Here is a 23,354-nt window from a genome sequence, read left to right as displayed (position 1 = left end):
ACTGCCCTGAGGATCGTTGTGACTGATGGCAATTGATATTGTTTATATGTCTGAAGTTTATGTATGATAATATTTAATTAAGGTCGTCAAATGGCTTTGTGTGTCCAGAGTGGTTTGGTCAAAGGGGGGCTGGGACAGTTGTCCTTATTTGTCTAACTCTCTTGCAGCATCCACCAAAACCATTTTAGCACCTTCATAACAAGATCTCGTCAATGTTTAGAGTCCTAACACTGTAGGCATTAATGCCATGAATATAAAAAAATGATCCCTTCTTCCAGTGCTGGATCACAGTATTCTTCCCTGACAATCATGCTCAGGCCTGTAATTTGGCTCAACCAAGGCATTCCAGGCTTGATAGTTACTCCTTCATTGCATGGCTCCTATAATTAAATATTAAGCATAAATGAGAGGGTGATATAATTATTTTATTTTGTTCATCCCCACCTCCTCCTTTTCTGACATTTAGATCTGTCACTATGCATTAGGAAGTCCCTTCATACTCCAGTTAAAATCAGCCATGTTAGATTAGTCTTTCCTGACTGTCTCTTTCTTCTAGTAAGTCCTGCGTTTCAGATACTAAAGATGGCCTACTGTGTGAAATCAGTTTTAAATGATCATCAGCCAGATGTCAAAGAGATCAGTTATCCAGACCTACATATTTTTTAACCTTGCACAACTTATTTGGCGGTGAGAGTACACTACACTTGAACATTTTATACTTGCTGTTGGCAGTTTTATAAATATTTGTATGAAGGATGAAATGGCTGAAATGTATAATGTCCATGTTTTAAGTTATGCATTCTGGTACTATAGCAAGATATATAAAATGCAATTCTACTTTTCAAAAACATTAAACTCAAAACAATGGAGAAACCCAGTCTTGAGCACTGTAATAATGTTCTGTACTGTTTTTAAAGTCAGTCATCTGGATATTAGGGCTCCCCTGCAGTTACAATTTGAAACTTGCAAGCCTTTGAACACCTGTTTGATATCCACTTAATTCAAATTGTAATTAGTTGTTTCACAGAGTTATTTTTAACTGAAATTATAACCCTGACTTTAACTACCAGCACTAGATTTGTTAATGAGTAAGTAAGACTGATTCTTCTCTTTCTTGAAGTCATCGGACTGATTAATTTGTTGCCGTTGAAATGAGATGATCTATTTGTATATTTTTCTGTAGTGACTAACAACAGGAAAGTCTCAGAGACTCACTCTTCACAGCACTGTTTTTAATTGCAGACTACTTACTGATTTTTAGCATAAAATGAATTATAATGATTTATCAATGACATGGTTCTGAAGCTATTTCAAAGAGCATGTTAATTATTGCAGCTTTGACTTTATTTACTGCCAAGAATTAATTAAAAAATTCCTTCATTTTAATTTTTGAAAAAAACCCTTTCTGCTTTTTATGTATCATAAATGATACTGTTAGTTCATGTTTCAGCAGCAAGTTGCATTCCTCTCTCCTTGAATGGCAGAACCTGGCATGTATCTACATACCTTCAGAGTACTGTTTTGCGCCATCTTGCTGCCTAGGCATCACATTGTTTTACAACCATGCCTGAGCATCATTATATTACTTAATCCTGCTAGCGCATTCCAGACTACCTGTCTTACTCATGCCATTAATCCTGTCACTGTCTTTAACTGTCCTTGATAAATAAGTGTTTTAGTCATATAACCTTAGTTTTGTTGTATCATTATATAAACAGTCTAACCATTCCTTATATCTGTTATACTAATTCATAAATAGCTAATAATTTGCACAGCTCTTGCTATATACTTATTCCTAAACATAAGTTTGATTTTGATAATATTCTAAAACAATGTTGGCATGATCGGCTTTGATTCCATCTAGTGTTGTTTAAACTATTTTAAATGTTTTGTTTTCCTAAAGTGGTCCTTTTCAGAAATAACTGGCATTTTAATTAAAGATTTTAAACTGCACTCTACTAAACATTGTTTCTCTGTGCTGGTCCCAAAACTATGACAGTCAATTCCTCCTGATTTAACTGATAACACAAAGTACTCCATGTTCAGGACACAGTTAAAACAATACTTATTAAATTAGTTTGAATGCAGCTATCCATCTAAAGGACATTTTACATAAACCAATGTGTACAAGTGTATAGTACTTTTGTCTCCTATATACCTGATCCCCCTGATTAACTCAATCCTAAACATTAATTCTGCTTACTACATCATTCCTGCTGTAACCCCACTACACACAGTCTAATTCCCTCTTTCATTTCACATGTCAATTAGATTTCCTAACCCTGCAACTACGTCTCTCATCTCCGCCACTTCTGTTTCGGGTCTATATTAGAATACCGAACGTTCAAAATTTCCAGTGTTCTATTATTGAACCCTATGAATTGAAAATTTAAAACATTGAACATACAGAACAGCAAATTTTTTCCTAGGGAAAACATTTGCTGTTCCAAAACACATACACACAACACAAGCACACCAAACAAACAGCAGTCCACACACATACACCTAAACTCTTACACCTAACCCTACACTAAACTATACATACACCACTAACTATCTACTTACCTTAACCCAAACCCTAACCCTAAGGTCCGTCACTATCGCACAGTCACCTCGGCCGCGCCCTCACCCTATTTCACCTACACCGCCCTAACGCTCATGTCCACACAATTGCACACTTACCTGACTCGCGCCCTAACCCTAACTCACCTAACCCACCCTAACCCTCATGTCTACACAATCGCACACTTACCTGAACCCGACCCGTAACTTTCCACCACAGCACTGAAAATACTGAAGCAACAGAAACGGACAACCAAATTCTTTCCCTAGGAAAAAATTTGGTTTTCTGTTTCTTCGATATTATCAGCATTAGCTGAAAATGGGTCGATATTAGAACACTCGAAATGTTGAACATTTGGTTCTAATATAGACCCTTCTGTTTCTCCTACTTTTACTCTGTTTACCTTTTCCTTTCCAGTTACATACCTGTACTTAAATTTGGTTTGTTAGGTCTTCTATGTATATATTGTTTGTCAAATTTTCTATTCTTACTAATAAATGTAAAATATTGCTATTTCTATAATGTAGATTCATGGAAGAAGTAATACATTATGAGGGTTTTTATCATTACATGGAAATCAAAAAATCCCGAATCCCATTACATCGAACACAGAACATTGAACGCAAAAAAAAAAAACGAAAGCTCAGAATTCCGAAAACGGAAACCCCGGATGTACATAGTTGGCCTTCACAAAGGTACACATCCTGAGGTCAGTGAGAAATGTGCAATAATATGAATAATGCCCCCTACAGATAACATTGAGGTTTCCACGGCTATGGTGCGATCTCAGAGATGGTATATTTAAGTAGCGAAGCCCCCCACATAAGGAATAGTTTGTAAGTTTTTTTTGTGTTGTGTACTGGAATAATGGTTATGTGCTGCTTAACTGGATGGTGTTGTAATGACTGAAGATGTGTGGTTTTGTTTGCTACGGTGAAGTGTCAAGTTGTGCGGGTGAGTAGATTTCCAAGTGTTGCTGTTCGTATTATGAGCTTTCGGGGTTTTTTGCATTCGATGTTCCATGTTCGATGTTGTGCGATTTGAGATTCTTGTCATTCGATGTTCCGATATAAACTCCATTATGATATAACTCAGAGTTGTGCTTGTAATTGTTCATTGTTTAATCACAGTTCTACCATGGTAAATATTTTAAATAAATACCTAAATATTCAGTGCAGGATCTCTGGGCGCTGAGAGTGGGATAGGCCAGAGAACTTACAGAGGCATTTGCTTCTAGCACAGCACTGTTGTTTGTAGATTTATATCACTCATGGAAGCAAATAACAGTACTGTTTTATAATTATAGCAACTGACCATGGTCCTGGAGCAGAAGTATTTTAAATATACCCCACAACACTGTTAGAGACAGCACCACAACAGCCCTCAATTATTTCACTGGAATGAATGAATGATTTGGTTATAATATTGATATCTTCAAGGGAGCAAATTGCCAGGGCAGATTTAACATAGTCTGGTGTACACCGAAGTAAAAAAAAATGCACTTAAAGGGAAATTTAATGTGCATTTATAACATATACATATTATCACCAGCACTTCTTCTTCTTCTTCCGGCTTTTCCCGGTTAGGGGTCGGCACAGTGGATCACCTGTCCGCTCATGACTGGCAGTGGAGCTTTACAGTGTTGAGTTGCCAGCCTGGTGCCCAACCTTCCACAGAAGGCACACACATGCACACACTCACACCTAGGGCCAACTTAGAGTGTCCAGTCCATGTACAGCATGTCTTTGGGATGTGGGAGGAAACCGGAGCATCCAGAGGAAACCCACATGAACACAGGGAGGACATGCAGACTCTGCACAGAAGGCAGCCCAGCTGAGGATTGAACCGGAGAACCTCTTGCTGTGAGGCAGCAATGCTAACCACTGCACCACCGTGGCCACCCTATCACCAACACTAGTCCTTCTATTTTAAAGACCCAGTTGTGACTCTTTTTCTTGTGCAGCTTCATCACTAGTATATTTCTACATTTTGGCCTTTTCCCTCTGCCACGAGTAAAGTTTGTTTTGCCATTTTCATTAGGAAAAATCTAATTACCTGAATGCTTCTACTTCTGTACTATGGTGTTTTGACCATCCTAGTCAAAATGTTTTCTAAAACCCTGTTTACCTGTAAATTTTAACTTGTTCAGCTTTCAATTGTGTTGATTTTTTCAATTTTACCCTGTAAACAAATGCCTTTTAATGGAGACTGCTTCTTTTTTCCCATGCAACAGCCACAGGCTTGTCATGTACTTTGGACTTTATAACAGAACATTTTTGAATGGAGTTGCAGAAGTATTCACTGTGTTGATAGATAACTGTAACATATGTCACTTGCATTATAATCCGCAACATTATTGAGTTCTGTGGCTTATTATTCTTTTTCAAGGAATATGTATTGCTTCTATTTGTGAAAAAAATATTCTAAACTTCTTTTTACATTCTACCCTTTCTTTTTTTTCTCCTGATTTCTTAATATTCATTTTTTGCCTCAGAGCCCTTCATATCATCTTCTTTCAATTGACTTCTTTCCTTTAGACTTAATTCCTGTCTAAATCTCTCCATCCATAGATCAACTCATTTCCTTTTACACTGACTTACTTTTTCTCCTGCTGATTCTCTTCTGGATTTTTTTGTTGAATTTACTTTTTTCATACTTTTCTTCCGTCTAAAATTCTTCACAATATTGTTTTAATTTTTCTTTGGTCCCTGCTCCTATTTTCTTCCTCTTCCTTTGCCAGTCTTCCTCTACATCTCTGCATCATTTACTTTCCTTTTGTTGTTTACACTACTTACGTTTCTGCTTCTTTGCCTAGCCGTTTCTGTCGTTTTCGGTGATCTCATGATTTAGTACAGGGATTTGCATTTTAACCCAAAGTGTAGATGCATGGCTAATATGAGGCAAAGGCGGACACTGCCAGCTGCTAAGTGCAAGGTGTTAGGAGTCATGATCATAACATGTCAATGGTATGGAAATGCAGTAACAGCAATCAGAAATGACTGCTGAGACCATGTTTGCAGACTTTGGCTAAAGCAATGAAGTACTTCTCGTGTGGTATTTAGATGTAGCAAGCCACTTGTATTTGTAACAAATGATTTTCCACTCTCTCAGAGCAGAAGAGCTTCTTTTTTATTTTTTATTTAGCTAGTTAGTTAGTTAGTTAGCTAGTTAGTTAGTTATTTTTATCTTTTTCTTACTCAAATGTGAGTTTACCCTTTATTCGCAAACTACCAGATAACCAGACTACAGATATGTAAGAATCTACTACTATGTATTATATTGGCCAGCCACGTCAAATACATCTTCTAGCCTTATGCTAAAATCTTTGCCAGGGTATTTGTGGCTATAATAGATCAACTGAATTAGTTGGGGGAGAACGTATGGGCACAGTAAAATGAGGTAGATCTAAGGCTCATTTGTGTTTTTTTTCTTGGAAGTTTTAAGGACAGTTGAAGAAATGTGTCAAAAGGAAGCTGGAGATATTTGGGGTATTCAGGCAATTCTTGAGACAGCTATTTGGTGGGTTCTAGAATAGCATGACTAAGAAAGTAATCATATGAAACCATTTTATCACTAAAAGTAAGCACCTCATAAATTAAAATTGTGCTCCAAACAACATGTTTAAGTAACTTATCTCAGAAGAAGACAAGGGCATATATGGGAATGATCAACTTCAATTCTGTGTGAAGCAGAGCCAGTAAAGGATTAAGCTTTTTGAGACCAAAAACTGATTAGTGGAATGAATTGGTAAGGACTAGCCTTAAATCAAGAAGAGACTGAATTACTGTTTAATGACTCAGCCTTCAGGTACTGCAATGACTTTCAGTAGAATGACATCATAATGCAGTTCTTTCCTAATATAATCCATGATTGCATCATCTCTACAAACATAGCACTAGCTACTGAAAAAGCCTCTTGTTCAGACCACTGAGTCAAGGGATTTCTATTATTTCTTCATCTGCTATCTTCTTGCATTGTAATGCAAACAGTGTAGACTAAGTAATTAATAACAACATGGTATTTATAAATAAAAATGTGATAAATTTGTAAAGTATGTGCCATTGTTTATCCTTTTTTTATTATTCTTAAGCAAGGTGTTTGGGTAGATATCCTTGTAGTGCTTCTTGTTCCTCACATCTTTTATTGCCTTTTGTTTGCAGTTATACACATTTCTGACAAATCAGTGTCATTTATTGTGTATATCTTACCTTTAATATGAATAGGGATAATATTTTTACTTAAATGTGAGGTAAAGATGTAATTGATTTGAACCTGTTATTTTATTAACTTTGGGAAATGTTATTTAAAAGATCTGTAGCTACTGACATTTGCTCATATAGTAACCTCTGTGACCTGAACTGACTATTTATTTTTTTATTTGATATTTGTTGACCGGGAAAGGCCGACTGAGCAGGAACCCATTTTCAGCGGAGGTCCAGAGAGAAATGCACCACATCATCATAAAGTTAAAATAGGCCGACTGAGCAGGAACCCATTTTCAGCGGAGGTCCAGAGAGAAATGCTCCACATCATCATAAAGTTAAAATACAGTAGATTAAGTATATTAAACAACATATTTAAAGACATAACATATTTAATGTATGGTGCATGACATTTTTTAGAGAACATAGCTTACATAAAATAATTAGCAACATCATTGAGAGAAATCAGTAATTAACAGAAAGTTTGACTAAGTAAACAGAGTTGTTACTGAAAAAATTTTGTCTAGCTCAAGGTACAATACTAAGACACAACTATATAAGTAGTTAATAAGAGGATGTGCCATTATTTGGTGTTAAGAGGAGATGGTATGGAAGACTGTGAGGACAGAGGTTGAGTGACAGTAAGGTGTAGTTGTATGGAGGAAGTTCATGGAGGGTATTTACAGTGACATGTCCAGGTGCTGTATAAGTGTTCCTTGAGGGTTATTTTGAAAGCTGGAGTATTACTTATTTCTCTGATGGCTAGTGGGTGTTGGTTCCAGGATAGGTCTGAGAAGTAGCTATATAGGTTTTGGCCAATAGATTTTTCTGGCCTTATATATATCCAGGAGGGTTCAGTCAGCACTCCTAAGGTAACTGTCTGGAGTATATCAAGAGATGATAGAAGACATTTTAAGGCAGAAATAGGGTTTATTGAGAGTGGAGTGAATGATAAATAGTTGTGAAAAGTTACACATCTAGCTAAGAACCCAATGCAGACTAACAAAATTACTAAACATTAAAGACAATTTTCTGTAATATTCACACTTTGTGTGCCTTTTTGCAAAGTGTCTCATCTCTATTCAAGAAGAGTTAATATAACTTTCTTAACAAATGGTGTTTGTATCCTATACAGCCAATGAAGGTCAAAACTCAGAAGCTAGACAGAGGCCAGAGATTGGATTTATGAGAGTAACATAAATCCATATAAATGCATGAACATGGTACCTCTCTTATGAAAAAAAAAAAAAAAAAACTTCACTAAATCAGTAAAAGGATATGATTTTTTTCATAAAATTGGCAAAAATCTGTCATACTAATGTTGTGAAGGTGTTCTGTATGCCTGCTGATAATTTGGTGAATTGCCATGTCTTTTCTCATTTATTCATTTCCTGCTGATGAGAACCAGTTGTGGCACTGCTATCATTCTGGAATCGTTCTGCTAACTATCAAGGTTTGTTGTGTTACTAAGCCCTACGTTCTTGTTCATGCCTAGAAGGTATCTTCAAGTTGGGCTTGCAGTGAGTGCAACATGTAGTTCTCACTCCTTACCGCAAAAGATCTAAGCATAGAGAGATAAACTGAATGACAACAGCAAGACAAACAGGATACATGAATGCACTGAACCCCTAAGAACCACTTGTATACTAGCTATGATACTGAAGCACAACAGGAATGAGTCTTTGTCATGCATGCAGTATTACAGCTACCACACACAGGAAGCCTTACCATGGTAATGCACTTTTAGAGCCCAGTCCTCTTTGGATTAAAATAATGTATTTAATACTGAGTCCAAAGAGAATGACACCTTTGTTGCAGCTCATCGTCATGGTCTTCAGCCTCACAGCTGACCTCCTTGCAGTCAACAGTATGTCTCCAGCTGTATGTGCAAATGTATACTGCAGGTTATTTAGACAGTACATTGTATAATGTCTCTATTGCTGCTTCCCACATTCAGGTAGAGCCATTTCCCTGCCAAACTTGCACATTGACACAATTACTTTGAATATTGTTACTGACTGCGGTGGTGGTGCTGCGGTAGCATTGTTGCCTCACAGTAAGACGTTGTCCTGTTCAAGTCTCAGCTAGAGCATCTTCTGTGTGGAGACATGCGTGAATGGGCGTACCTTCGCTGAAGGTTGTGTGTCAGGGCTGGCAAATCATCACAAAAAAATCTACTGCCAATCATTAGTGGACTGGAGTTCTGCTGTGGCAACCCCTAACCGGGAAAAGCCGAAAGACACAACAACTTTGAATATTGTTACTGGCTTTGAAAAGCGGTAGACAAAACTTAACCTGTTCTTGTGTCTCAAGACTGATTCCTTTTTTTTTTTATTTTGAATTGTGAGCCCTATTCTGGTATTTCTTATTTGCCTTTCCAGGAATACAAGATCAGGGTTTATGGAATTAACAATAATATAAGGGTTTGCAGCAATAAGCTACCCCAAGTAGAAATTGTTTTATAATCAGGCTATATATATATATATATATATATATATATATATATATATATATATACATGAGCTTGCAATGGACAAATGGCATATTAACTACATTTGCATATTTGTGATATGAGATACAAGTTCAAGTTTACTTTAAATGGCTATTCTTCAGTAATATTACATGACAATAAAAGTAAAACATTAATTAAATAAGTCAACAAATTCTGAGAGATTACTTATAATCACAGACATTTAGTTCTCTGGAAATAATTAACTACATAAACGGATAAGCACGGCAATTAATATTTACAAAATGATAATATAGCCATAATTTAAAAAAATCATTGTGATGTTGTAAAAACACAGTGCATAAAAGCACATATTCATTCAAATAAACAGTAAGCAGATTGAGCAGTTCAGCTTAATTACTATTACCGGAATACATTTTTTCACAAACGTTGTCAACACACATTGCTGTTATACTTCGCAGGCTTCACCACAGGGCTGAATTTAGAAATGGTGAGTCCTTAACCTGTAAACAAGCTGTAGAAACATACTTAGCAACTGTTAAAAAAGAATAAGGCAGTAAGGGAGTAGAAGGAAGGTTCCTTTAGATATTTAAAAATATGCCTTTGAGCATTCAGTTTCAAGACATTTATTAAAAGTAAAATTCACTTATGGAGACTTTAACATATAAACTTTAAATAACACTGCAGGAAATTAAACACTTCTAAAATTATAAAATTTTGAGAAGTCTATTCTGATTCCTTAAGCTTAACTTGTTTAATTTATGACTGATCTTTTACTTTCACACAGGAGTGAACCAGTCCACACATAATACAAACTTGCAGCAGTGTAGACAGTCAGTCTCATAAACTTCTCTGGCAAAGACATCTGTTCCTGATCTCTGAAAAGCTATGCTGGAGACAAAACAAAACTACATACTTGACCAGTGGTTCCACTAGGAAACAAACCAGGGGTCTTAGGCATAGAAGGCTGCAATAAAGCATATGTCAGAATTGGAAAATAACAAGGCTGCTGTGAGTTAAATCTGAACAATGTAGCAGAGGTAAGTTCCTAACATAGATAGCTCTTCATAGTCACTTTTAAAGGAAGGGGGGAAATATGATTACAAAAGGGAGGTTTTCAGAGGTTAACCCTCTTTCCTTGGAAAATAATGAAATGCCAAACTGCTGTAATGTAACAAACTGATACTACAGGTTAAACACAAAATAGCAAACATTCAATGCTGATATCTTTACTGTTTAAACAATTGTGAAACAGTTGGCACATGACTTAATAGTGCACTCGTTCTTGGGGAACGTTGCATAATATTTATTTTCTTCAAGGAGGTGATCTAGTATGAACAAAGGATCCCATAAAAGAAAAGACATGGTTTTAACATAATTTTAGACAACAGTTAAAAAATTAATGTTTCTCAATGACTTAGTATTTAATTGTGGTACAACATAGATGACCTAGACAATAATACTCAAAAATGTTTGCATATCTGAGGGGATTTGAGCTTTCTAACCATGGTAGCAACAATTGCTCTGTACAACATCTCAACCTTAGAAAAAAAAAAGAAGCAGACAAACAGAAGCTTATTGAAGCCAAATGTATGAACATTTTTGTATATCACCCAATGGAAAATTTTACAAAGTAAGTAGCTTCTGCAAAGTTAAACATTTAAATGCAACACTAAATGTGGAGATTTAAAAAATGGGCAAAAAGGAATAATCCATGAGGTTGCCTGAGAGCTAATATGGTGGCTAATCATCAGAGTCTGTCAATACATTGTTACCAGTATTGTTAAACACTTAATCCTGGATCCTGAATTCGCTCCCAAGCATAAAGCACATCTGGCAATGAGCACCCTTCAGCACTTGTTGTTTCCATAACAGGTATGGGTTTTATGGGATCGGGTTACTAACCTGAGGCCCAACCCTCCTCAGAGGGTACACCACACACTCACAAGAACACAGTCACACCTAGGGCCAATTTAGAGTCTCCAGTCCACCTACTGCATGTCTTTGGAAGGTGAGATGAAACCAGAGCACCCAGAGGAAACACACACAAATGCATGGAGGGCATGCATATTCCACACATAAGGTACCCCAGCTAGAATCAAACCATGGGAACTCTTGCTTTGCGGCAACAATGCTAACTGATATACCACTGCACTGACCAAACACTTAATAGAAGGTAGTTATTGAAAGGATAATTTACTCAATCAGTCAATGATTATAAAAGAAAAATGCAGCATTGCTGATCTTTTTCAGATTCTTTTACACTGGAGTAAAGGAAGTAGATCTCTAAAAACATTGTCTGATTCCTGTCCCCCTCCAAAAAAAAAAAAAACATATTAATCATGGAAGGTAACAAAGTATGGACTAGTCATGATTAGTTTAACTCACTTTATAATAAAATGATCTTTGAATAATTACAATGTATTCAAAGGTTTGTATAAGCAACACATAAAATGGAAAAGCCAAAGAATTCTAAAATGGGAATAACTAAAAAGAACCATCAGGTAGTACAACACACATTCTTATGAATTGTACATACAGAAGATCTGTTTCAAACCATTATTTTTTACCAATGTTACCTTCAAATGAGTATACTTTTGACAAAAATTGTAACTAAAAAAAGACAGGCACAAGAAATCAAAAATATGCTCAAAGTTGGCAAAATATGACATCACAGATGGTGGCATTTAATATTGTGATAATTACACAGATTACAGAATTGCAAAGATCCAAACAATGTATCATAATTAGTTTGGACTTGGCTAAAGAAACTAACTGAGCACCTGAAAATATTCATATGAACAGTTCTCTCCCAACTATACACACCCCTGTCACCGTACACGAAACACTCGCTACCTTAAGTATCCATACATTCCTTTCATCTATTTCTACTCATATACCAATCTTCCCTCCCTCAGTGTCCGATTATAGAATGAAAAGCTCTACATGTCTGATTAATAAACCTTTGATCCTCTCCTATTTCCCATATTAACTCAGGAATGCCTTTCAACAAATTTCTAATTATCTGTTATTATATCATGGATGTTTTCACTTTCTACACAGTTGTCTACTATAATTTCACAGCTACTTTTTCTAACTGGATTTCAAGTTGTTTGACTATGTCTTGTGTTATTGCCTTAAATGTTTTTATCAAAAAATTAACGTTATCATTCCCGAAGGCTTTCAGCACCTGAAACAATGACTCTGTGATTACTGGTGACTACCATCTTTCTTCAAACATCTCTTTCAAAAGACTCAACTAATTTAGAAAATATTTAACTGTGATATACAGTCTAAATGTCCAGAACCTGATTCTTGCTTATATCATGTTCAACATGTGGAGGAGGTAGAATTTCTTCTTCTAGAAATAAAATAAAAAAAAATAAAATTATCTTTACATGTGCTGAAGATATTTAATATAAACAATTTATGTTCCTCCACTGTAAAATATTTTTTAAAAAAAACACTTTTATTTTTTAATGGAAAAAAATCAAATTCTTAGTCACTCCATGTTCAAAAACAAAAAAATGTAATCTACAAAATGACAACCAAAAAGAACATTTGAAAAAAATGTAATTTTGTGCAAGAATCTGTTTTCTCAGTCTGTAGTAATGAGCTCAGTAAAGGCGAAAGAAGCTTCATCGTTATCCTTTTACCGTTTATGAATATGTTTTCACCAACATTTGTGCACACATGCACACTCACACACATACATTCACACACACACACACACACACACACACACACACACACACACACACACACACACACACACACACACACACACATGCATACACAAACACAAATGCACTCATACATATACTCAAAAAAAAAAAAAAAAAGAATGTTAAGCAAAATAATGGCTTCTGTGACCTGTTGTATGCAAGTCTCATTATGGATAGACATTTCCAAAGAAAGTAAATGTTTGTTGCCAAATAGTATACTATCCTCACCAAAATTGATGCCTCAGATCAAAAATAAAATAAAATAATCAGTGTCAAACACTGGACAGTTAATGGGTTAATTTACTGGTGGAACAAGCACGTGCCACCCTAGAATGTGATCATTATCACCTTCCTGCTACACAAAGGTTGGGACACTGCTGTCATTTCATATTTTTAGCTTCCTCCTTTGTTACATCCTTTTTTGGGTCTATATTAGAAGAACGAAAACCCTAAACTGCAAACGCTCACATGAGCGAAAATGACGGGAATCAAAAGTGGGATTGTGGGGTTGTGTTACAGTGAAGAGTGGGATATTTTCCCTTTCCTCACTGTAGTGCAACCTCAGAGTTAGAATATATAATTAGCAGGGGGTGTGGGGGGTGCAGACCCCCACAATAGCAACTTCGATCACTGGCATTTTCGCTCATGTGAGCGTTCGTGGTTTAGGGTTTTCGTTCTTCTAATATAGACCCTTTTTTTTAGGTAATGTTCAAAACTGCATTTCCCCACTTTGCAACTTCAGGTTCAGGCAATTTGAATGATGCTCTGTTCAATGCTAAAATTTTTGATATTAAAATATCTGAGCTTGAAAACTTCACCTGTGTTGAAGACATAAAAAATTTGTGAACACATGGAAACTTGGTTCTAATGAAAGATAGCACTCCATGCTTCCAGGGTTTGGTACATACCATGGAATTATGTTTACAAGCAATTGTGGGCACGTATCCATATTTGTTATAAAACCTGTTATGTATGGAATCATACTGGATTTTATTGAAATTGCGGTAGCTCTCAAAAAAAAACTGCTTATCATATTTCTTCCAACTGTATATCCCTTTATAATTTCCCCTCTCAGCATATTAATTATACAAGGAAAATCAAGAAACTCTTTCTAAGGCTGACTTTACTAATTATGAGTGACTTTAACTAAACCACTGTAAAGTGTTATACCTGTACAAATGGCAGAAAATATTCCTTGTCTTCCTTAATCTTTATTAATGTTAATTACTTTGATCAAACTGTCACTTTACTTACCTAGAATGAAAATGTTCTTGACCTTGTCCATATTGTCTGCCCTTCCTATACTACCCTTAATGTCACTTGCCCCTGAAAAAAATCTGACCTCCGTTAAAACTCATACAGACCTCCTTGGCCACTATAAATAGCACAATTCTCCAAAGAAACCTTACACATTGGTTCATAGGTTCATAGGTACATAGGTTGATACTAGGTTATCTGCCCTAGGGCATTTATAAGTCTAGCCAGAGTGTGGTTGGCTTTCACCACCCTTTTAGATTAGTTGACTGTGCCTCTGTATAGTAGGTCACAGAAGATAGCCCTTTTGAGGTTAGTTTACTGTGCCTCTGTCTAGTAGGGACACAGAAGAGATCCCAGGGGTAAACCTACGATCTCCCATCCACTCGTCAAGATTTCTCTTGAAGAGGGTCATTAAGGGACTCTGCCTAACATGGATTGGGATTTTGTTCCAGAGTGAGGGGAGCCCCTGGGATATGAATCTGTCCCTCCAGCATGTCCTATTTATTTCTGTGCTGAGGTTTAAGTCCCTGGAGCGTGTAGCTCTAAGGGATTTGGATTTCCTGAGGTGGAGCATGTCCATTAATTCTGGGTTGGACATGGCTTTATACATCAGGCACAGATCACCTCTGAGTAGGCGGTAAGCAGCTGAGTAGAGCTGTAGTTTCTTTAGCCTAACTGAGTAGGGCATCTGTTTGAGTCTCTTGATCCTCTTGCTGAGTTACTTTTGGGGTCTTTCCAGTTGCTGCAGGTGTTGGGTAAGGTACAGCCCAAATGGGGCAATGTATTCAATTATGGGCCTGATTAGTGATGAGTAGAGGGGCACAATGACCTCTCTTGATCTAGATGTGAACCCTTTTGTGATAAGGTGGGCTATATAGAAGGTCTTTCTAACCACTTTGGCAACGTGATTGTCAAAGGAGAGATTGCTATCTACTTGGGTCCCCAAATCCCTAATTACATCTTCCGTACTTAATGGACTACCACCTATGTGGTAATTTGTGGGCACTTTGTTTTTCCCAAAGGGGATGACAATGCACTTTTTGGCATTTAGCTTTAGGCCATGGCTCTGGCACCAGTTATCTGTCTCTGTGAGACCCTTTTGGAGGATGCTTGTGTCAGTCGGTGAGCCGATTATGGCACCCAGTTTGCAGTCATCTGCGAACTTGGTCAGCCATAGTCCTCCCGTGTTAGCCTGTACCTCAGAGAAATATATACCAAACAAGAGAGGTCCCAGGACTGAGCCTTGTGGAACGCCACTTGTAACTGGTTTAGAGTCTGACATGGCACCTGCAATTCTGACCATGTGGGTTCTATCCCTGAGCCAGTTTGCGACCCATCTTGTGACATAGGGGTTGATATTTAAGCTGGTTATCTTATTTATGATGCCCGAGTGGGGTATTGTGTCGAAGGCTTTTGCGAGGTCCAAGTAGGCTGTGTGGACTACCATCCCTTCATCTATGGCCTTGGTGACTGTTTCAAAGAAGTCGACCAGGTTCAAGAGGCAAGATCTGCCCTTAACAAAGCCAAATTGGGAAGGATCCAGTGTTTGGTGGTTCCCAATGTCTTTGTTTATGACTTTCATGATGATACGCTCCATAGCTTTGCAGACCAGGCTAGTTAGGCTTATAGGGCGATAGTTTCTGGGGTCCGTTGTGGCACCACCTTTGTGGAGTGGGAACACTGTTGCTGTATGCCATTCCTTGGGTACATATCCTGTAGTAAGGCTGAGACTGAACAGTGACTTTATGTGAGGGTTTAGTTCTTCTCGGAGTTCATGTAAGATGCAGCCCGGGACACCGTCCGGTCCCATTGATGCTGTGTTTTTTGCATTGGAGAAGGCAGCTCTCACCTGTGCATCTGTGATGTCAGGGAGGCTACACTCTGTTGGGATAGACATTTGCTCTTTTGGGGGGGAAGGGGGGGAGAAGTTTGCACTGAACCTGTCTGCCAGGATGTTGGCAATGTCTGTGGGTTCAGTGTATTTTTTGTCATTTTGAACTAACTTAGAGCATATTTGGGAGTTGCCATCCAGGTTCCTGACATAACTAAAGAAGGCCTTGTGATTATCTTTAGCATCTTGTGCAATTTTTCTTTCGAAGCTGGCCTTAGATGATTTTATGAGGGATCGTAGTTTCTTGCTAGTACTAATCAGAGATGCCTTCCCTTTTTGGGATTTTGCTCTATCATGTAGTAGCTTCCTCCTTCTGTTGTATAGCTTATTTATGGCTGGGGTCCACCAGACAGGTCGCCTGCCTTTGGAGGAGTGAGTCTTGGTTTTATTTGGGATAGCACGATCCATGTATTCCTGTAGGTGTCCATAGAATGCGTTTGTAAAGGATTCTGCGGTTTGGGCCATATTTTCCACTGGCCCGGGAGCTTTGAAGGATTCCACCTCGGTTTTGAGAAGTGTGAAGTTTGCTTTTGAGAAGTTCTTCACCATGGTTTCCTTGGCTGGGGGTGGGGATGGGATATGGATGTCCAGTGAGATTAATTTATGGTCAGATCTTAACAATGAGGGGTATACCTCTGGTATGGAACATAGAGTCCCCATGTTGGTGATGATCAGGTCCAATATGTTTTCCCCTCTTATGGGAGTGGTGACTAGTTGTTCCATAGCATTTGAGTTTATAAATTCTAGGAACCATTGGGCAAGGGTGTTGGGGCTTGAGTAGTGCTCCCAGTCTATGTTTGGATAGTTGAAGTCACCCAATATAATGGTGTTTGGAGAGACCTTCATATTCTCCAGTGTTCTCAGGAAAGCCGAGTGGGGTTCTTGAGTTTGGGAGGGTGGTCTGTAGCAGGCTACAAACTGAAAGGCAGTTTTGCCCACTGTTAGTTGCACATGGATGGTCTTGGATGCTTCGTGCAGTGCCACTAACCTGGAGGTGTGGGTATCTTTGATGAATATAGATACTCCCCCTCCATTTGTGGTTCGGTCCGAGTTTTGTGGCGGAAAAGTATGGTATGAGGTATAACCTGGTAGTGCTGGAGTGCTCTCGGGAGCCTTGAATCAGGTTTCTGTTACTGCACAGATATCGATATTCTCCATACTGAGGAGAGCCTCGAGTGCATGCATCTTGAGGTTTAGACTTCTGGATTTGAGCAGCATTACCCTTAGTTTCTTTTTCTTTGTATTGTCTACGGAGGTGGGTTTGTCTTTTGAGCCTTGCCTAAAAAAGGCACTATGGGGGTGGCAAGAGCCTTAGCCAGTATTCGAAAGCCCAGGGGTGACAGGTGCAAGCCGTCCCTAGCGAAGCAACGTGGCTTGTCGATCATGTCATCCCAGGCTGACAGACACTGGATCCCCCTTGAATGACACCAATACTTTAGCCAATTGTTAAAATTGATCATTTTGTCTTTATACTGTGGCATCATTCTTGGTGAGGTTAAGATGCTACTCAAGGTCAGGGTCATACCGGCCTGGGCTACATGATCAGAGAGCTCCTCTGTGTCTCTTTTCATGTAGTCCAGGGAGGTACGTCTCAGGTCATTCACACCAGCATGGACAATGACGGAGTCATATTTGTACTTGCTTTGGAGTGACCTGAGTGCTTGTGTTATGTGGCGGATCCTGGCATTTGACAGGCAGCTTACAGTGACCTTCTCTTTGTTCAGCCTGGTGAGTGGAACATCAGTGTGTCTGGCAATAGAGTCACCTATTACAAGTGTATTAGGTGTATTGTTTAGCCTTAAGGGCTGTGACTGTGTGGCACACTGACTTTGTGAACTATGTGATACGTGGGTATTGTTGTGGGGTAGCAGTTGCTTGGATGTCTGCATTGGAGGTCTCTGCTGCTTGGGCGGATTTTTATTTAGAGCCTCCGAGTATGTTTTTGTGTATTTATGTGTTTGGTTTTCTGTTGCGATAGGTCTATGTGAGACTGGATTTGTGGTGTGTGTGGTTACCTTCTCCTCCTGACTGACTGCACCAGTACTGGGTTGAGAGAGCTCAGCCTCCAGTTTGGCTATACAGTTGCATCTCTCACATATATTTGAGCCTGTTGGGAGGAGGAGAGGGTGATCTGTGTACATAAGGCAGTTGTAACATTGCCTCAAGATTCCCAGATTCACCAGCTGGACTGGAGAGTAAACCCGAAACTGACTTTTGGACATGCCAGAATAGTATAAGGAACTACTTTTTGACTGATCAAATAGGGAGCCAAGTACTTAAAGGGAGTATAAGAGGGTGTAGTGCTTTAGTTTATTACTGCTTACTTATAAGATTACTTATACGAGCAACTGCAGGGCTTTAGAATGAAAATAGAGTGCTTACTTTGAGATTTAGAACAGTTCTAAGGGAAAAAGTGAAGAGCAGACTTTGTGGAGCCGGGAATAGTTTAAACCCGTTTAAGCTGTGCTGCCCGATGCTGCACTATGCGCAAAACCATGCAAAACCGTGCAAATGCGGGTTCTAAAGCAGGGAAACTGAAAGAGATAGGAATTGACCCAGAGCGGCCAATAAGCTACTAGTTTCAGGGCTGAGACCACTCCTCCAGGGACAGATAGGCTGTTCAAAGCTCCCCACTCTCACTGGTGAACAGAGAAGCTTCCTCCTATCCAAGTAAAGATGTGGGCAACACAGGAAACTATACCACAGTCCGGAATTCAGCAAAACTTAAAATCTGGACTAATCTAGTTCAGCAAAGGCGGGAAAAGAGAATTTTTTTTTTTTCAGGAAACAGCAGAAAAACACACAGAAAACACTGTAAATGCTATAAACAGGCTAGAGCACTTTAGTGTGTAGCCTACAACAGTTATACAATACAAAACAACTTAAATTGATATAAAACAAGAGCAAAAACTGTAAAAAGCAGAAGGCAAATGCAATTTAAACTTTTTAAAGCACAGATCAGTTAGAAATCTACTTTTTAGGCGGGAAAAGGCAGTCGGAGCAAAAAACAGAGAAAAAAATGCTTAAATCTGGAAAAGTCTCTCTTGGGTCTCTCTGTTGCCTGTATCACTCTACAGGACACCACAAGGAGCTGTGCAGAATTGTATACTGGTGCAAAACTGCGCAAATGCGGGTTTTAAAGCAGGGAGACTGAAAGAAATAAGAATTGACCCAAAACGGCCAATAAGCTACTAGTTTCAGGGCTGAGACCACTCCTCCAGGGACAGATAGGCTGCTCAAAGCTCCCCACTCTCACTGGTGAACAGAGAAGGTTCCTCCTATCCAAGTAAGGATATGGGCAACACAGGAAACTATACCACAGTCCAGAATTCAGCAAAGCCTGAAATCTGGACTAATCTAGTTGAGCAAAGGTGGGAAAAGAGAATAGTTTTTTTTTTTTTTTTTTTTTTTTTGCTTTTTTCAGGAAACAGCAGAAAAACACACAGAAAACACTGTAAATGCTATAAACAGGCTAGCGCACTTTAGTGTGTAGCCTACAACAGTTATACAATACAAAAACAACTTAAATTGATATAAAACAAGTGCAAAAACTGTAAAAAGTAGAAGGCAAATGCAATTTAAACTTTTTAAAGCACAGATCAGTTAGAAATCCACTTTTTAGGCGGGAAAAGGCAGTCGAAGCAAAAAAAAAAACAGAGAAAAAATACTTAAATCTGGAAAAGTCTCTCTTGGGTCTCTCTGTTGCCTGTATCACTCTGCAGGACACCACGAGGAGCTGTGCGGAGTTGTATACTGGTGCAAAACCGCGCAAATGTGGGTTTTAAAGCAGGGAAACTGAAAGAGATAAGAATTGACCCAAAACGGCCAATAAGCTACTAGTTTCAGGGCTGAGACCACTTCTCCAGGGACAGTTAGGCTGCTCAAAGCTCTCCACACTCACTGGTGAACAGAGAAGCTTCCTCCTATCCAAGTAAGGATATGGGCAACATAGGAAACTATACCACAGTCCAGACTTCAGCAAAGCCTGAAATCTGGACTAATCTAGTTCAGCAAAGGTGGGAAAACAGAGTATTTTTTTTTTCAGGAAACAGCAGAAAAACACACAGAAAACACTGTAAATGCTATAAACAGGCTAGCGCACTTTAGTGTGTAGCCTACAACAGTTATACAATGCAAAAATGACTTAAATTGATATAAAACAAGTGCAAAAACTGTAAAGAGCAGAAGGCAAATGCAATCTAAACTTTTTAAAGCACAGATCAGTTGCAGATGCCTCTGAATTGCACTCTCTTATTTGTAGATGCATCACAAAGCCTCTTCCAATCCAATGTAAGGATAATGGTAACTTTTAAAAATAAGCCTATATAATAGAATCCCTGAGTAAACAAACTTTACAACAAAAAAAAGAGAATGACTGTAGCTGTTGTCCATTCTCTTGGCACAAAACGTGTTTGGAGGCTGAAAGTGAACAGTGTTGTTAGTGCTGTGGCTAAACTGTGCCTCATGACATTTGAGATGCATCCAGGGATATTGTCAGGGCCCATTAATGCAGTATTTCTAGCTTTTGATAGCACTTTTTGAACTTGGTTGTGTAGCACTTTTAGAACTGGGTTGTTGTGATAGCTGGAGGTGAGCCAGTTTCAGGTATATCTTGAGGGTCAGATGGAGGGGGAGTTGGTTAACTATATCTTTAGCCTCAGTGTAAGTAGCATTATTCATAATACACTGCTGCATTGTGCTCTTGAGATTAAGAACATAACTAAAAATTGCCTTGTGTTTGTCTTTGGCTTGGGAAGCTATTTTTGCCTCAAACTTGGCTCTGGTGGATTTTATTAAGCTCCTGAGTTTTTGGTAAGAGCTCTTACATTTTGGAATTATTCTGCTTACTTTTGGTCAAAATTATTTTACTTTTATTATCAAACTTGTTGATATTACCATGTCGGTGTGTTTCTGTGGTTTGCCCTGCACTTGTTCCTACAGGGGACAGTATCTGTGCAGCTTTTTACATGCCAGTAAAGGAATGTACTTTGAGATAGGACAATATTCACCCATGTGTGCAATTCTTGGAATAAAAGAGAGGTGTAAAACTGCACAATTCTTAGGAGGCTGTCATACACAGGTGCACAGGAGGGATAGTGTTTGGCTGCACCATGTGCATTGCCCTTCCACAGGAAAAATATTCAGCTGTGAAAGCTGAAAAAAAGTGAGGAGTAGCTTTCCAACTGACACCATTTTGCATTACTAATTAGTAAGGAGTCCACTGGTTATAGATATGGTGATGGATGTAAGTAATAGTTTCTTTAAGTCTGCCATTTGTACACAAAGAAATATAACTGATTCTAATTACTTCTGATAAAAAAATGAAGTACATGGATAATAGATATGGCTTTTGCTATTTCCTTTAAAACACTTCTGCATTGCATTTTTAGTTGCATAAAAATGAGAGATTTCCATTAACATTTGGCAGTACAACAGCAGGAGTAGTTCTTATTTTAGCAATGTTTGTCATGTTGGGGGGGGGGGCATGAACCCAAAAAATGGACAAGAGTCTTAAAAAAAGAATGATAGTAGTGATGACCAGCCATAGAGGTAGGAAAAGTTAAGTCTTCTATGCCACTGGGGGACTCAGGAAATTTTGCTAGGCAAGGATGGCTATTCATAAGTAAGATGAAAGCAGATTTAATCTCAGCTGAATCACATTTTTTTTTTATAAATGTAGGACTGTGAATTAAATGGGTGGGATTAAACCTGAGTTCATAACAATTGAGGACATGAAACAATGTTTGTTTTGACCAGATGTTTGCTCTTAGGAATAAGTCTGTCGATCAGTGTAAATAGAGAAGACCAATAATCCACAGAATATACCCACATCTGTAAATCTTCCAGAAGTCTGAAGTCATTATCCTATAATCCCACCTCTGTGCAACTATACCTGACAAACAGCCCATAAGGAAGGGGTGATGAAGCCAATGTTTGTGTTAGCTTCACTCATTAGTAGAATTGGTTTATGAATATATCTCCTCATGCAAATTAATCTGTGCATTAGCTACTGGTCCTGTATGGTTGTATCCATTTAATAAAATGTCATGTATGGTGTAATATTTGAATTAATTTTGGATTAGTAAGGTGAAGTGATATTTGTTACATATACTGGTAATTTTTTTTTACAACCTTAAAAACTTCTTAGTTAATCTGTTTAATATTTAAATGATCAGGAATCAGTGAGCAGCATTCTATGTGAGATGTTTAATTTCTAGTAACTTAATCTTGCAGCATTATATGAAATACATGTTTTGCAATGCTTCTAATATAGCATTGTACGTCTCAACTGTCCAGATTTTCACAGAAAGCCCAGAATTCTGTCTCATATTTTTAGTCTCTCATAAAATTTGTGATTTTCTGACAAATCACTGGGATGATCCAAGGACTGAAATCACTAAATAACAATATACATTTGTGTTTCAGATTTCATATCCTCCAGAAAAATCTATGTTAAGACAAAGCCTGTTATTCTAGAAACTTTATAAGAGCAATATTTAAAATCTGTTCTTATTTTTGGGCCTTTCTCCTCCCATTCTGTCAGGCTTTCTCCAGATTTTTTGCACTAAGTGGTTGAGAGGTATGTATAGCATACAATGTAATTTGACATATGTATGGACAGATAAAATAAGGAACAGTCCTTACCTATGTATATTTCCTGTAATGGGTAGCAAGTAAACACTTCTGTACAACATTTTGATGAGGGAATGAAGCTTTATAAGGCTGAACTTCAGTTCTATAACAAAAACTAATGATCTAAAATCATGGTTTATTTACTTTTTTCCATGAAATAATATGTGCTGTACTGTATTAAAGACTTCATAATATTCTAGAACAATGTTTGCTACTGCTTCACCTCTATTACATCCCGCTGAGACATGGTGATTAGAATCATGAAGCCTCAGCGCACAGCCTCATCTATCCTAGCATGTGTTCCTGCTACATTTTGTTAGAATGACATGTCTGAAAACACTCACACAGAGAGTGTGGATGTATGCTTGATCTATTTTCATGCAGATGTCTCTGTCTCCTTCCCCCATATGTGTCAGCTTTCTGCCTTCTTGTTAGTCCTTGTTAATTTATTTTCACTTAAGGACTTTACAGTTCATTCACTCCTACTATACCATTTCAAAATAATCATCACCTTTCTACATGCCGACTTGGTTTTAAATCGTGCATTACCGATTTATTCTGTAGAGATCCCAAATGTTTTCACATAATCATGTAGTACTTTTGTTACCTAATT

General features: G+C 38.0%; 1 protein-coding gene across 1 annotated transcript in view; it reads right to left on the bottom strand.

The window, feature by feature from the left end:
- Positions 1–23,354, bottom strand: part of PTPRD (protein tyrosine phosphatase receptor type D) — a 6,523,893-nt gene that overhangs the window by 6,038,717 nt on the left and 461,822 nt on the right. The window lies entirely within an intron of this gene.

Source organism: Protopterus annectens, chromosome 2.part0, assembly GCF_019279795.1.
Source record: "Protopterus annectens isolate FY-2018-M chromosome 2.part0, PAN1.0, whole genome shotgun sequence".
Classification (NCBI taxonomy): Eukaryota; Metazoa; Chordata; order Ceratodontiformes; family Protopteridae; genus Protopterus; species Protopterus annectens.
Note: the sequence above shows the minus strand (reverse complement) of the source record. Positions and strands in the feature narration are given on the sequence as shown.